Source organism: Mesoplodon densirostris, chromosome X, assembly GCF_025265405.1.
Source record: "Mesoplodon densirostris isolate mMesDen1 chromosome X, mMesDen1 primary haplotype, whole genome shotgun sequence".
NCBI lineage: Eukaryota > Metazoa > Chordata > Mammalia > Artiodactyla > Ziphiidae > Mesoplodon > Mesoplodon densirostris.
The window spans coordinates 51,218,371-51,234,934 of NC_082681.1; the positions used below are offsets into that span (position 1 = coordinate 51,218,371).

Sequence of the window (16,564 nt, forward strand, 5' to 3'; positions counted from 1 at the left end):
GTTGGAGGCAGATACTGTGATGCAACAGTTTTACAGAGAGCTATTTGGCAAAATCTATTATATGATAAATATAATATCCCACAAATTCTTTGACTGAGCAATTCTATTCCTAGGAGTTTAGCCAGCCTGATACTTACACAGTTTCACAAAGATTCATATATTAGGATATGTATTGCAGTGCTTGCAAAGTTTAAAACAACGAAGCAACATAAAAAGTCCATCAATAGGGAAAACATTAAATAAATTAGGTTAAATTTATGCAATATGGCTGATAAAAAGATTTAGATCTACGTATCCTGATGGAAAGATACTTAAGCTATTTTACTGTTTGCTTATTTTCTATTAAACTATTTGTTTATTTGTAATTGCACGCAAATTCCTCAAGAATACATTCTAGTATAAGATTCAAACCCAGAAAAAGCACTAGTACAGCTTTAACACCACTGTCCTCATCAAAGCACAGTTACCTCCCTTTTTATAAATTTTCTGTGTTAAATGCTTTTCTATACATTACACATACATGTCTTATTAAAATATATAAATGGGTCTCTTCAATAAATGGTGCTGGAGCTTGCCTGGTGGCACAGTGGTTAAGAATCCGCCTGCTAATGCAGGGGACACGGGTTCGAGCCCTGGTCCAGGAAGATCCCACATGCCGTGGAGCAACTAAGCCCGTGTGCCACAACTACTGAGCCTGCGCTCTAGAGCCCTCAAGCCACAACTACTGAAGCCCGCGTGCATAGAGCCCGTGCTCCTCAACAAGAGAAGCCACTGCAATGAGAAGCCCTCACACCACAACGAAGAGTAGCCCCCGCTCGCCACAATTAGAGAAAGCCCACACACAGGAACACAGACCCAACGCAACCAAAAATAAATTAATTAATTAGCTAACTAACTTTTTTAAAAAGTGGTGCTGGAAAAACTGGACAGCTACATGTAAAAGAATGAAATTAGAACATTCTCTAACACCATATACAAAAATAAACTCAAAATGGACTAAAGACCTAAATGTAAGACTGGATACTATAAAACTCCTAGAGGAAAACATAAGCAGAACACTCTTTGACATAAATCACAGCAATATTTTTTTGGATCCGTCTCCTAAAGTAAGTCTTGATTTCCACTATTCATTCCCTCTAAAATGTAAATCATAATTTTTTACCAATAAATTTGAATTTCAGACAAAATGGATCACATATGTTATCAAAATTGGCTCAAGAAGAAGTAGAAAACCTGAATAGACCAATAACCAATGAAGGTGATAGCCTGTTCCACATCACCTCCTTCAGAGGGACCACTGCCTCTTTCCACGTTCCTAGCTAAAAGTAAAAGCTTTACTTTTTAAACTTTTCCACTAAAAATAAAAGCCAAAGTTGTAAGATTTCTAGCAGGAAACATAGAGGAACATATTCATTACCTTGGAGTAGGCAAAAATGTCTTGGACAGGATACAGGAAGCATTAATAATAAAAGAGAAAGGTAGACTTTATCAAAATATAAACTTTCTGTTCATCTGTACACATTATTAACAAAATGAATAGGCAAGCCACAGACTTGGAAAAAATTATATATGCAGTTCAGATATCTGACAAAGGACTTTTATCCAGCATATGTAAAGACATACAAATGAACAATCAAAAGAAGAACCCAATGTAAAATTGGGCACGAACTTAAATGGACACTTCACAAAAGAAGATACCCAATCTTCAACATCTTTAGTAATCAGGGAAATGCAAATTGAAAGCACAATGAGATATCACCACACACCCACTAGAACGGCTAAAGCCAAAGACTAACAACACCAAATGTTGGTGAGAATGGAGAAACCAGAACTCTAATATATTGCCATTAGGGGTGTAAACTGGTACAAGCACTTTGGAGAACTTTTCTGCAGTTTCTTACAAAGTTTAATGTTCACTTACCCTACAAACCAGCAGTTTCACTTCTGAGTATTTAGTCAAGAAAAATGAAAACATATGTCCACGCAAAGACTTGCACATGAATGTTTATATCAGCTTAATTCATAATAGGCTAAAACAGAAAACGACAGGAGAAAGGATAAACAAATTGTTGTATGTATATACAATAGAATACCACTCAGTAATATAAAGTAATGAAATACCGATACATGCAACAAGATGGATAAATCTGAAAAGCAGTATGCTGAATGAAAGAAGCCAGACACAAAGGAGTACTGTAGGATTCCATTTATATGAAACAGAGAACAAATAAAACTAATCTGTGATGATAAAAATGAGAAAGTGGTTGTCTGGGAGATAGAGGGGAATTAACTGGAAAGAGGAACAAGGGATCTTTCTGGCGTGATGGAAATATTCTGTATCTTGGTTTGTGTGGTAGTTACATGGTTATACACAATTGTTAAAACTCTAAAAACTGAACATTTAAGATACGTGTGATATATTGCATATAAATTATACCTCAGTACACACCAATTTCTTCTCCAGAGAGAGTTACCTTATTAGTTTGGGTATAGCACAACAGACCTTTTTCTATGAATTAAGTACACATATGTGTACCTACAGAAATACTGTTGGGGGGCATCATATTGTACATACGTTTCACAACTTGATGGTTTTTACTCATCAACGTATCTTGGAGCTCTTTTCATGTCAGTAAATGTGGATCTTTTTAACTGTTGTATTGTTTTCCTTAGTGTGGTTATAGCATGGTTTATTTACCTATTCCTCTACTGATGGACATTTATGTTTTCTTTAATTTTGAATAATATCAAACAATGCTACAAAAATTATCTTTGAAAATTTTGCCAATTGGAAAACTGAGAAGTGGTATAGCAATGTTGTAGATTACATTTTGCTTTTAAGTAGTGAGGTTTTGCATTTGTTCACATGTGTGTTGGACATATGTAGCTCTATGAATTGCCTACTCACATCCTTTTTCTATTTTTCTGTTGTATTATCTTTATCTTATTGTCTTTGCAGAAGAGCTGTATTTAGTGTGGATAGAACTTGTTTCTCTCTTTATTATGTTACAAATATTTTCTCCCACTTTGTAGCTTGTTTCGATATTGTTTATGTTGTCTTTCCACGTACTGAAGTTTTTCAATTTTGATGTGATCAAATGAATTGTTTTTTTCATTTATCGAATTTTTAATTTTAAAAATGAAAAATTACAGTTATTGACTATATTCCCCACACTGTACATTTCATAACTGTGACTCATTTATTTTGCAACTGGAAGTTTTTACCTCTTAATCTCCCTGACTTACTTACCTCCGCCCACCCTCCTTTCTTCTGACAACAACCTCTGTATCTATAACTTTGTTTCTGTTTTGTTATGTTTGTTCATTTGTTTAGTTTTTCAGATTCTACATGTAAATGAAATCATACCGTAATTGTTTTTCTCTGACTTATTTCACTTAGCATAATACTCTCTAGGTCCATCCATGTTGTCACAAATGGCAAGATTTCATTCTTTTTAATGACTGAGTAATATTCCATTATATATATATATGTATGTATGTATGTATATGTATGTATGTATGCCACATTTTCTTTTTTTCCATTCATCTATTGATGGGCACTTAGGTTGCTTCCATATCTTGGCTACTATAAATAATGCTGCAATGAACATAGGGGTGCATATATCTTTTTCGAATTACTGTTTTTGTTTTCTTTGGATAAATACCCAGGAGTGGAATTGCTGGATCATATGATAGTTCTACTTTTAATTTTTTTTTTTTTGGCATTATGCAGGCCTCTCACTGTTGTGGGCTCTCCCGTTGCGGAGCACAGGTTCCGGACGCGCAGGCCCATTGGCCATGGCTCACGGGCCTAGCAGCTCCGCTGCATGTGGGATCTTCCTGGACTGGGGCACGAACCCGTATCCCCTGCATCGGCAGGTGGACTCTCAACCACTGCGCCACCAGGGAAGCCCTACTTTTAATTTTTTGAGGAACCTCCATAATATTTTCCATAGTGGCTCTACCAATTTACAATCCCACCAACAGTGCATGAGGGTTACCTTTTCTCCACATCCTCCTCAACACTTGTTATTTCCTGTCTTTTTGATAATAACCATCCTAATGGGTGTAAGGTGATATCTCATTGTGGTTTTGAATGCATTTCCCTGATGATTAGTGATGGTGAGCATCATTTAATGTGCCCGTTGGTCATCTGTATGTCTTCTTTGGGAAAAAAAATGCATATTCAGATCCTCTGCCCATTTTTTAATTGGGTTGTATGTTTGATGTTGAGTTGTAGGAGTTCTTTGTATATTTTGGATATGAACACCTTGTCATACATACCATTTGTAAATATCTTCTCCCATTCAGTAGGTGGCCTTTTTGTATTGTTGATTGTTTCCTTTGCTCTGCAAAAGCTTTTTCATTTGATTTGGTCCCATTTGTTTATTTTTGCTTTTCTTTCCCTTGCCTGAGGAGACATATCCATAAAAATATTACTAATATGGATGTCAAAGAGCTTACTGCCTTTGTTTTCTTCTAGAACTTTTATGGTTTCAGATCTTATATTTAAGTCTTTTAATCCATTTTGAATTTATTTTTGTGTGTGGTGTGAGAGTCATTTATGGATTTTTTCCTCCCCAACTAAAGTTTATGAAAAATAGTATAATGCTATTATAAGTTTTAAAAATCCATATGGAACTTAATAATTGGCATGAGATAATTCTCTGATATTATTTTTTTCCAAATGGATATCCAACTTCCCAAAAGCATCTATTGAAGAATCTATCCTTCCTCCCACTGTTTTGAAGTAGAACTTTTACCATATATTTAATGCCCGTATGTACTTGGATCTATAAGAGGATATATTGGTTAAAGACAAGAATCTTATTGTACATACTATTCTGTACTATGTTTTTCCTCAAATTAATTTATAAATTTAGCACTATCCAGTCAAACCAGTTCTTTTTAAAATAACACCTGAAGTAACAGTTTGAACTGAAACAGAATTTCTTAAATTTTCTAAAACTGCTGGGCTGAGCAAAGCTAAGACTGAGCAAAACCAAGGCAGAGCATTCTTGGGAGAAATCAGTTGCACTAGAGGAAGGGAATTAAACATTTTCCTACCTTTCCAGTAAGATCTATATTTCAAGTAATCAAATAGCCTTGTTAATGAAGGAAAAACACTTTCTTTCAGATTAGAAGAACATTAATTAACTAATAAGCATATAAGAATGATAGGATTCAAAAATTATCATTTTGTGATCCCCAATGAAATAATTGATTTAGGCAAATATTATCAATACATGCCTAAATCATCAGATGTCATTCATAAGGGGAAAAACATAACTTTAGAAAAGAGGAATTATATCATCACCAGCTTAACCCAGTTTAATTTAATTGAGCTTTTTCCCCTAGCTGCTTGAGATAGATGTTTTGATGGTTTATTTCCAGCCTTTATTAATTTCACAGGTTTGTTTGCTCAGGTTTAGCAAAGTAAAATTTACACACAGTAAAATTCAGTTTTTTTAGATGTAAAGTTTTATGAGTTTTGACAAATGTATGCAGTCATGTAACTACCATCACAATCAAGATATAGAATATTTTCATCACCTTAAAAAGTTCCTTTGTGCCCTTTATAGCCAATCCTCTCTCCCCAACCTCAGCCTCTGGAAACCACTGATCTGATTTCTGTTCTTGCAGTTTTGCTTTCTTCAGAAAGCCATATAAATGAAATAAGCCTTTTGTGTCTGAGTTTCTAAGATAGTGCTTTTGAGCTTTATATATGTTGTTACTTGTATTAATAGTTCAGTCTTTTCTATGGCTTAACGTTGCACTGTATATATGTAGCACAATCTGTTTTCCATTCACCAGTTGATGAACATTTGAGTTGCTTCCAAGTTGAGCCCATTACCAATGGAGCTGCTATAAATGTTTTCATACAAATCTTTGTTTACTCCTCCCTGGGTATACACTTAGGAGTGGGATTGTTGATTTTCTATTAAAAAACTGTTTTACCAAAGTGGCTGTGCTATTTTACATTCCCACCAGAATTATGTGACAGTTCCAGTTGCTCAAATCCTCACCTGTACTTGGTTTTGTCATTTTGTAACTGAACAAAATTTGTGTCTGCTCATCTGCATGCAGTAAAGTCAATCTACTCACTCCCAATTGTGGTGAAGGAAAGTGCAGCGTTTATTGCAAGATGCCAAGCAAGGAATCCAGGTAGCTAATGCTCAAAAGACCTGAACTCCCCGATGTATTTCAGGGAAAGATTTTTAAAGACAGGGAGAGGAAGAAGGTTGCAGGATGCATGATCAGCTCGTGGACATTCTTCTTATTGGTTGGTGGTGAGGTAATCAGGAGTCAACATCATCAGCCTTCTGGTTCCCACCAGTCTGGGGTCTACGTGCTTGCGGGAAGCATGCAGTTTTCTTCCACCTGGTAGGGGTTTCAATATCTGCAAAACAGCTCAAAGGATGTGGCTCAGAATATTATCTACATTCCTTGAGGAGGAACTAAAGGTCCTTGACTTTGTGTAATGGCTAAACTATTATTATTTTGTCTTGTTTGACTGTTTACCTTTGTTTCTGAATTTTCTCACTTTTCTGATTACACTTATTCTTTGGAACTTGGGGAAGGCCTAGGAGGCTAAAGTTTTTCTACAAACAAGATATGGAGGTGTGGGGCCTGTCCTGGGGAGGTCCCATAGGGTCCTGCTCCATTACAAATTTTTAAGGTCATTGTAATAGGTATGGCTATTCTAATCTTTTGCCCATAATTTTAAATTGGGTTGTTTTTTTTCTTATTATTGACATGCAAGAGTTCTTTATATATTCTGGATACAAGCCAGAATTATATTAGCTATGCTGACTTGCAAATATTTTATCCCGGTCTATGATTTGGCTTTTCATTTTCTTAACAGCATCTTACAAACTGCAGTAGTTTTTAATTTTGATAAATCCAATTTATTTTTTCATTATGGTTTGTACTCTTTGTCCTAGAGAAAATTTTTTACCTGACCCAAGATTACAAAGGTTTTCTATTGTGTTTTCTTCTAGACATTTTATAGTTTTAGCCCTTACATTTAGGTAGATGATACATTTTGAGTTAATTTTTGTGTAAAGTGTGAGGTTTATTTTTTTTTCCGTATGGGTGGCCAATTGTTCCAGCATCATTTGTTAAAAAGCCTACTCTTTTTCCACTAAATTACCTTGGCACCTTTGCTAAAAATCAACTGACCACATGTGTGGGTTTGTTTCTGGACTCTTTATTCAGTTTTTTTGATCTATAAACCTATCCTTTCACCAAAACCACATTCTTTTGATGACTATACTTAAGTCTCAAAATCAAGTAGTGTGAGACCTCCAATTTTGTTCTTTTTCTAAGTTGTTTTGGCTATCCTAGGTCCTTTGTTTTTTCTGTATAAATTTTTAAATCAATTTGTCAGTTTGTAATCCAAGAAAAGGCCTCCTGAGATTTTGTACCCCACAAATTCTAATATGTCACAATTTCATTAATGCTCAGCTCAAAATACTTTCTAGTTTCCATTTTTATTTCTTCTTTGACACACACATAGGTTATTTAGAAATGTATTACTTAATTTCAAAACACGTAACAATTCCCAATTTATTTTTAATTAATTTCTATCTTAATTTCACAATGGTCAGAGAACATACTTTGTGTTATTTCAATCTTTAGAGTTTGTCAGGACTTTTTTTATGTCCTTCACATAGTCAAATTTTGTAGATGTTCCATCTGTACCTAGAAAGAAACTGTATTCTGCTGTATTAGAGTATGGGGTTCTATATTTATTGATTATGTTAAGATTATTAATTGTGCTATTCAAATATTTTGTATTCTTATTGATTTTTGTCTGATTTTATACTGAGAGAGGTCTGTTCAAAATCTCCCATGACATTTCTTCCATGGAACTATAAAATAATGATAATGAACAAATTGAAACTGTATGCAACCACATGGATGAATCTCACAAATATAAAGTTGAGTGAAAGAAGGCAGACACAACATAGCATGGAGTGGATGATTCTATTTAGATAAAATTCAAAAACAGGCAAAACTAATCTATGTTTTTAGAAGTCTGAATAATGGTTACTCTTGGTAGGGAGAGAGGGTTTAGTGACTAGAGGGGGATAACATTGGGGTTTCTGGGGGTGCTGGTAATGTTCTCTTTCCTGATCTGGGTTCTGGCCACACAAATATGTTGATTTTGTGAAAATTTATCAAGGTGTACATTTATGGTTTGTGCACTTTTCTGTCTGTTATATCTCCTAAAGCTTACTTAAAAAAAAATAGTCAACCTCACCAGTGCTCAAACAACAGTGAAATATTATGTTTTCTCACCAGAATTATAATTCTCTGTATTTGTATACAGGTAGCCAAATGAATACTCCTTTGCATAATTGTCTGGAGTATAAACTAGTACAATTTTTTGAATGGATATGTGTATTAGAAAGTTCTTAAAATGTGTATACCTTCGAACCCAAGAATTTAATTTCTGGAAAAGCATCCCAAAGAAATGAGAAAACAAATGCACAAACATGTATTCATAAAGGTGCTCATTGCAGTGTTATTTATAATTCTATAATGCTAAACAACTTGAATATCCAGTAGGGGATAGGTTAAAGAAATCATGATACTTTCATATAATAGAGTACAGTGTAGTCTTTAAAAACTATAACAGAACTAAAATTTTTCAATGGAAATATATTTATGATATACATTATTTTTAAGTAAAAATAGGTAACAAGATGATATGTATCTTATGGGTTTTTTATTCAAATACCTATGTATATACACATATTTACAAATATACAGGGAAAACTCTAGATGGATATATATACATATAAAATAAAGTGTTAACAACTGTGAAATGTCCTTTTTTGTCTTTACTGATACTCCTTGCTTTAAAATCTACTTTATCTGATGTTGCCATGGCTACATCAGATTTCTTTTGTTAATATTAGCATGGTATATCTTTTTCCATCCTTTTACTTTCAACCTTCTGTGGCTTCGTATTGAAGGTGAATCTTTTCTAAGCAGCAAATAGTTATTTTTTTAATCCAGTCTGACAAGTTTTGTCTTTTGATTGGAATGTTTAGGCTGTTTACCTGTAAATTTGTGGTATATTTGGGCTTAAATCTACCATCTTACTATTTGATTTCTACCGTATTTGTTCTGCCTGTTCTACATTGTTCTTTCTCTTTTCTCTTGCCCTTTTTGGGATTGCTTAATATTTTTAAGTTCTATTTTCCCTCTCTATTACCTTGTTAATTATACAATTTTTACTATTATTGCAGTGGTCACCCTAGAGATTATGAAATGTGTCCTAGACATTATTAAAATCTAATACAAATAATTTTACCACACTGTCTGATATAAAGTGCTCCTAAAATATTTGATCCCTTACCTGCATTCCCCACTTCCATCTGTGATTTCGAAGCCTGTGCTTTTCTGTCTATATATCACTGAGTTGGAAACCTAATGATGTCAGTCCTACGCTTCAGCCCTTTAACACAAGGTAGAGGTTTTTATCTCCCTTTCCTCATCTCATCAAAAGAAGTTGAACTGGCACCCATATGCATGTGTCACTTCCAAGCAACTATAAAATAGTCATATATTGATCCCTGGAATTCCATCATCTAAAAGGGTAAATGTGGTAAAATTGGAAGTTGTGCATGTCAAGTCAAGGTAAGAACACAGACTGGATTCAGGAAACCTGGAAATGTTTTTACCCCATCTCGACCTATATTCATTTATAGGTCACTTGATATTCTTGGCTCTACCACTAGATGTCAGCAAATCCTAGAAAGGGATGGGTTGTTCAGGGTGTAGGATTCGGGGTGTTTATTCCCATTCTCTTTCTGTTTTAATGTATTTTCCAAATGTTCTACAAAAAAAAGGTATCACTTTTTCTAGGAAAAAATATAATTAATATTACCCATATCAGGCACTTACTAGCACCATATCCATTCCTCTTTGTTATAGAGCAAAATAATACAGTTCATTATCACTACCAAGCTATCAGTGGGTATCTTACTTCTGTAAATCCAGTATCTTTCCCAAAGACAAGGCTGGTTCTCACTCTCCCCAAGACTTAGCTTCCACAACTTTAAAATGAGGATAACAATTCTCCCCTAAAGTGTTGATCAAAGTATGTAATGCCACCATGTAGGTGCGAGAGCCAAGGTCTGTGCAAATCGATCCCCACCCAGTTCAACAGATACACAGCAAACACAAAATTAGTGTAGGGAGTAGCCCACAGTGCAGGTTGCCCAGAACACAGAGCACTTGGGAGACAAAACTGGAAACGTAGTCTGGATCCATGGGGTAGAGAATGCAAGCTGGGGAAAGGAGTTTGAAGTCCTCTTGGTAGGTAGTGGATTGCTTCTGAGAGTGTTTGTGTAATTACATCAGGGTCCACTTTAGGGAAACTACTATGGGCAGCTGTGTGTAAAGTGGCCTGGAGAGAGGCAGGTGGAAGGTTTGGGAAGCCATTACAGTGGTATGATACTTGGGGGCTTAAACCACCTGCTTTCTCCAGGGGGCCTTCTCTACAGTGTGGACAGGTCAGCAGACCTTGATGAAAACTGGGCGTGGGGGGAGGGGCGGGGCAAGAGAGAGGTTGATAGATCTATGAATAATGCATATATGAAACTAAATAGATATCCTTTTAGTCTTTTTACATAAAAAAAAATCTTTCAAGCACATATACAATAAGTATATGTACTGCTTAACAAGCAACTTTAAAAATAACATTTTGTTTACTCTAAAAAAAAGGCTTTTCATTAGAAAAGAGAAAAATATGAAGACAGATGCTGCCTAGGGATCAGAATCAGAGTTGCAATTCTGAAGGTCTCGGTACCAGAGGCTTTGCAAGTGGAGGAGAAAATGGAGAAGGGACTTGGCCTTGGCTTCACAGCCAGGTCTTTGCAGAATTTACCACCCGCTGGCAGCAATCTCTCTGAATATAAGACATTCAGCGGTCTCTAAGCCCTAAAACTAGACATCAACCTCCTGCCTGAGTTGAAGAGAAAGCTGCATGTGTGAAGACGTTTGAGACATAAAAACAAACACATACACAGATATACTGTCAAATCAGTTGCTTTAACCTACTCTTTTCTCAACAAGCAAGTATATTGTGAACACATTTCCAAACCATAACATATGAGTACGTAATTTTCGTCAGTTGGGTCACATATTTTTGCTCTTTAGTAATTTTTATCTTAATAAATTTTCCTGAGTATAAATTTCAAACAAGGCAAATATGTATGTGTGTAAATTGAAATTATCCTATAATGCCATCTGCCTGACCCTCAGTCCTTTTTTTTAATATTTATTTATTTATTTGGCTGTGTTGGGTCTTAGTTGCGGTGGCATGTGGGATCTAGTTCCCTGACCAGAGATCGGACCCAGCCCCCCTGCATTGGGAGCACGGATTCTTAGCCACTGGACCACCAGGGAAGTCCTGACCCTCAGTCCTTGACCCAAAGATATTCACTGAAAATAGACAGATGTCTATTCTTCAGGTGTGTTTCTCTGTATGTAATTTATTAATGTATAATTACATATAATCAGATATTTACATAAATATACTAAAATGCACATATTCTTCAAAATTATAATCATGTTATACATATTATTCTGCAACTTGCTTATTTCACTAATATGATTTCTATTATTTGCTAATGTTTATTAGCCACAAATATTGGTCCTCTAGTGAATTTTCTGTTGACATCATTGACCTGTTGGTTAGTAAATCTGCCAAACAGAGCAGAAATATAAACCCCATGGAGTTTGCAATATTTTCTCTCTACTTTTTACATAACTTTTCTTTTTTCCTGCCATACAAAGTGTTTTACATTTTTCAATATTATTGACTAAAATTATACGGTTATATATAAAATTATTCAAAATAAAGTTTATTTTTAAAATAAATAGAAGTCACACCCATTAGGATGGCTATTATATTTTTTAAAGCGGAAAATAACAAGTGTTGGTGAGAATGTGGAGAAATTAGAATTTTGTGCATTGCTGGTGGGAGTGTAAAATGGTACAGCTGCTGTGACAAACAGTATGGACGTTCCTCAAAAAATTAAAAATAGAATTACAATATGATCTAGCAATCCCACTTATAGGTATATACCCAAAATTAGTGAAAGCAGGGATTCGAACAAATATTTGTGCACCAATATTCATAGCAGTATTATTCACACTGATAAGACTTTCTCCTTCACCAAATTTTAGCCAGGTTCCTCTGAACCTTTTTCTCAACTAGGTCTCAACCTTTGGACTCTTGTGTTCATCCTTGCATAGCCCAATTTTAACAAAAATCCTGCTAAGTCAACTTAGCAAGAATCTCCACTCCCAATATCTGATCACCATGGTTTGCCTTCAGCAAGAACCCTAGTCAGATTGGTTTAACCAGAATTCCCCCCCCGCTTCAATTTTCCATCCACTGACTCCCCACTCTGCTCCTAGGCTATGAACCTGTATTTGCCCATGATGTACACAGAACTGACCTCAGTTATAACCTGAGGTTTCTTTACTCTTATTACAATAGTTCCTGAATAAAATCTGTTCTTAATACTTTAACTACTATACAGCTCTGGTTTTCTTTAACAGCAGAAGCCAAAAGATGGAAACAACCCAAATGTCCACCAATGGATGACTATCATACAGTGGAATATTATTCAGCCTTAAAAAGAACTGAAATTCTGATACATGCCAAATGAAAGAAGACACACACACACACACACACACACACACACACACACACACACACACCCCAAATACTGTATGATTACACTTACATGAGGCACCTGGAGTAGTCATATTCATAGAGGCAGAAAGTAGAATAGTGGTTACCAGGGGCTGATGGAACAGGAAATTAATGTTTAATGAGCATGGAACAAGATGAAAAGAGTTCTGGAGATGGACAGTGGTGATGGTTGTACAACAATTTGAATGCAGTGGATACCACTGAACTGTGCACTTTAAAAAGATTATAATGGTAAATATTATGTATATTTTATAAATAAATAAATAATACAGTCCATTGTAATAGAAATTGAGCAATACCCTGGGGAGCATCAAGTGCCAGCCCCTAGAGAGATTAGAGCACTCAGAGCCCAGGCAGCTTCAGGACACAAAGGACAAAGCTTTCGAGTAATTCAAGGCTTCACTATTTATCTCTCTTAACCCAGCCCACACTTAAGTACAAGGATTACACATGCACGTGCATGAATACTAGGAAGCGTGGCTCATTGGAGCCATCTTTTTTTTCACAATTTATATACATATTTTCCCTTTACTTCTTTCCATTCACTTGGATACTTAATCTACCCATATGTTCTAACTTAGTTATCTCAATTACAGACTTAAGGAATGGGTCTCTATCAAGAGTCACTGTCAAATCTCGCTTTATTTTGAAAATGGATGACCTAGGTAAGTGGTTCTTTCTCACATTCATGGCCCTTTAATATGTCTTCTTCCTAGGTTCTGTGTGCTGGACTAGTGGATATATATTGCTTCACCTCTACAGACATCATAAGCCAGAGGGGAAGAGGGTGGGGGACTGGACGAAATAGGTGAAGGAGATTAACAGGTACAAACTTGTAGCTATAAAATAAATAAGCCACCTGGATGTAATGTACACATAGGGAATATAGTCAATAATATTGTTATAAGTTTGTATGGTGACTGATGGTAACTGGACTTATGGTGATCACTTCATAATGTATAAACTATTGAATCACTATGTTGTACATCTGAAACTAATATAACATTATATGCTAATTATAGCTCAATTTAAAAAAACAGGTTTGCTTTTTGAAAAATAACTTAGACTGAAAGAAACAATCATATCAAGTCCGTAGAAAGAGATGAAACACAAAATCAAAATAATGATCTTTTTATAGTTGCTCTCATCTCAGGGCTCATTTGTAAATAGGTTCTTAACAATTTATGTTTTTTTATTAGGGTCCACAGTCTGCTAAATAAAAGCAGTAATAAGATATTTCATAAAGTATCATACAACTTAAATCTTATGAACTTAATTTCATAAAAAATTAGGTGCATATTCATACTGGCTACCCTAAAAATGTTGTGTTTCATCTATGGTCTAAAATAGTGTATAAGAGATTTAGTTCCACCACTAAAAACAATCCTGTCACTACATTTTTTACATGTTTTACAACAAAAAGTTTGTGCTCTTAATCAAAAAGATCCACAGACTAATTCAGCACGTAAAAAATAATTTTACAAAAACACCAAGAAAACCTTTCAAACTCACTTTTATTTTCCTTTTTCTTCCTCACAGAACTTCTCCATACATCACATTTCTTGCAGCTATAAAGTCACTTGATGTTGGTCAGGTACCATTTTATGCCTAAACTTTGCTGGCATGAAAATATGACACATGGGCCTCCCTGGTGGCGCAGTGGTTGAGAGTCCGCCTGCCGATGCAGGGGATATGGGTTTGTGCCCCGGTCTGGGAGGATCCCATATGCCGCGGAGCGGCTGGGCCCGTGAGCCATGGCCGCTGGGCCTGCGCGTCCGGAGCCTGTGCTCCGCAACGGGAGAGGCCACAACAGTGAGAGGCCCGCATACCGCAAAAAAAGAAAAAAAAAAAAAAAGAAAATATGACACTTAACCAGTGTTAAATGTATAAAATATTTATATAGGGCAGCACACCAAGGTTTATACACTTGGCAATTAAACCACATAAAAATAGGACAAGACCCCCATCCTACATGTTTCGAATCAAGTGTTCACAGTCCCTATCTGGTGACTGTCCACTGATTCAAAAGGCAGCAGAGGCAACAGGCAGTTACTTCAAAGGACATTGAACACTATGATCTAGAAGCACATTATGATGTTACCCCAGTGTCATGTACCACCCTACCTTTGTCCAGGGTGGTCTCATAATTCTAGAATGGCAGGTCCAGCTGATACAAAATAAAGACAGACAACATAATATTTAGTCTGTGGAGATATCCTAACTCATTACTATGCACACACTGTGATTTTGAACACAACTCGTCCTAAAAACTTGTCAAGAACATCCTGGTGTTTTCGGTTGGGTAATCCATCTACCTTTCACTTGACTGTTACTTCTTTTACAGTACTGCAGGGTCAAAGGTGACCTAGATGGCAACTAATGGCTATAGATACCTCACATGCAGTTTTTTCTCATAATATGGAAAATATTTTATTCCTATGATTCCATTGGGAGGATAAGTTGATAGAGTAGCTGTGTTTTCATCCTTCGAAATACATTCTATAGTTGGTTCTCCTTAAGGCTTTAATTCAATTACTCTGTTTGTTTTCACATGAATACAAGGCTTTCCTCTGGTATAACCAAACTTAGGATCATCCACACCACCACATGCTTGAAGTAAGACAGTAAAAAAACTGACATGCAACATAAACTGGACTTCTCTGTTCAAAAGGCACTTCATCAGGACAGACTGTGAGGTTCTTCTGTTCTTCTAAGTCATATGGCTTTAGGTCTCCAATGTACCTTTTATAGGAATCTGGATCAGACAGATTGAATGAATAGTCCAACGCAGTCACTGATTTTGGAAAAACCGTAAGTCCTGGACTATCTGGTCACAATATTTTGGAACCTCATGGTTCAGATTCTGAAACATAGCCCACATTGTGAATGAGAAGAGCGCAGCCAGGAACCCATAAAAGCCTGGGTAAAAGGGCAAGACCAAACCTTTGTTTAAGGGCCTTTTCACTGTTCAAATACAAGTGCGTTTTCGTGTATGATGCGCTTGTGTGATTAACCCACAGCTGTACATTCAGTGTACAGTACACACTCAATACTCCCACTCTTTCCGACTGGTTGGGGTGGCAGCGTTAGTCACAAGACAGCTTCAGGGGTGGAAATTTCCTCTTCCTGGGAGTGGAGCAGGGTCTGGCTTCGCTGAACCGCTTGGCACCTCCGCCAGAGTCTCTCCGTACAAAGGCGCGCTACGTACAAATAAGGCCCTGGGGGCGCTCGGGCCGCAGGCTCCAGGCTCGGGCTCCAGGAAGGGGTCCCCGGCTGGCCGGCGCCGCTCAGGAAGGGAGGCTCCGGCTCATTGGAGCCGTCTTAGAGGTTGCTTGCCACAGCATCATTTGTCCATCTCTCTATACTGGTTGCTGAGAATGCTTTCATATATCATGAGAATTAGCCCTAATTTGCAAATATTTACTCTAACCATTCCAGACAAGCTTTGCTGGGATGTTATTGTTTTTGTTATTTGCCATAGGGCATTTAAAATTTTTCAGTAATAGAATCATTTACAAGTAATACAGCTCACTATATAAAATGATCAAAAAATAATATCCTGGCCACCATCGACTGCACAGGGAAATTAAAGCATTCAGAGCTCTGGTAGTTTCGGGACACAGTGAGAAAGCTTTATTGTAGTTCCAGGTTTCACTGCTGAGCAGGCATTTACAAGACAGTGTCCCTGATTTACTTCACCTCTCCTAACTTCCCATAGCCTGGTCTGAATTAGGGATTTAATAAGAAGTAACCTGAATAGCTCTTAAGATCAAGGGAGATTTTGGGAGCCTGGTGCTTAATCCCTCACCCACAGGGCTCCCC

At 36.4% G+C, this 16,564-nt stretch overlaps 1 pseudogene; it reads right to left on the reverse strand.

The window, feature by feature from the left end:
- Positions 1–14,970: 14,970 nt before the first annotated feature.
- LOC132481587 (sodium/potassium-transporting ATPase subunit beta-3-like) overlaps positions 14,971–16,564 on the reverse strand; it is a 35,221-nt pseudogene continuing 33,627 nt past the window's right edge.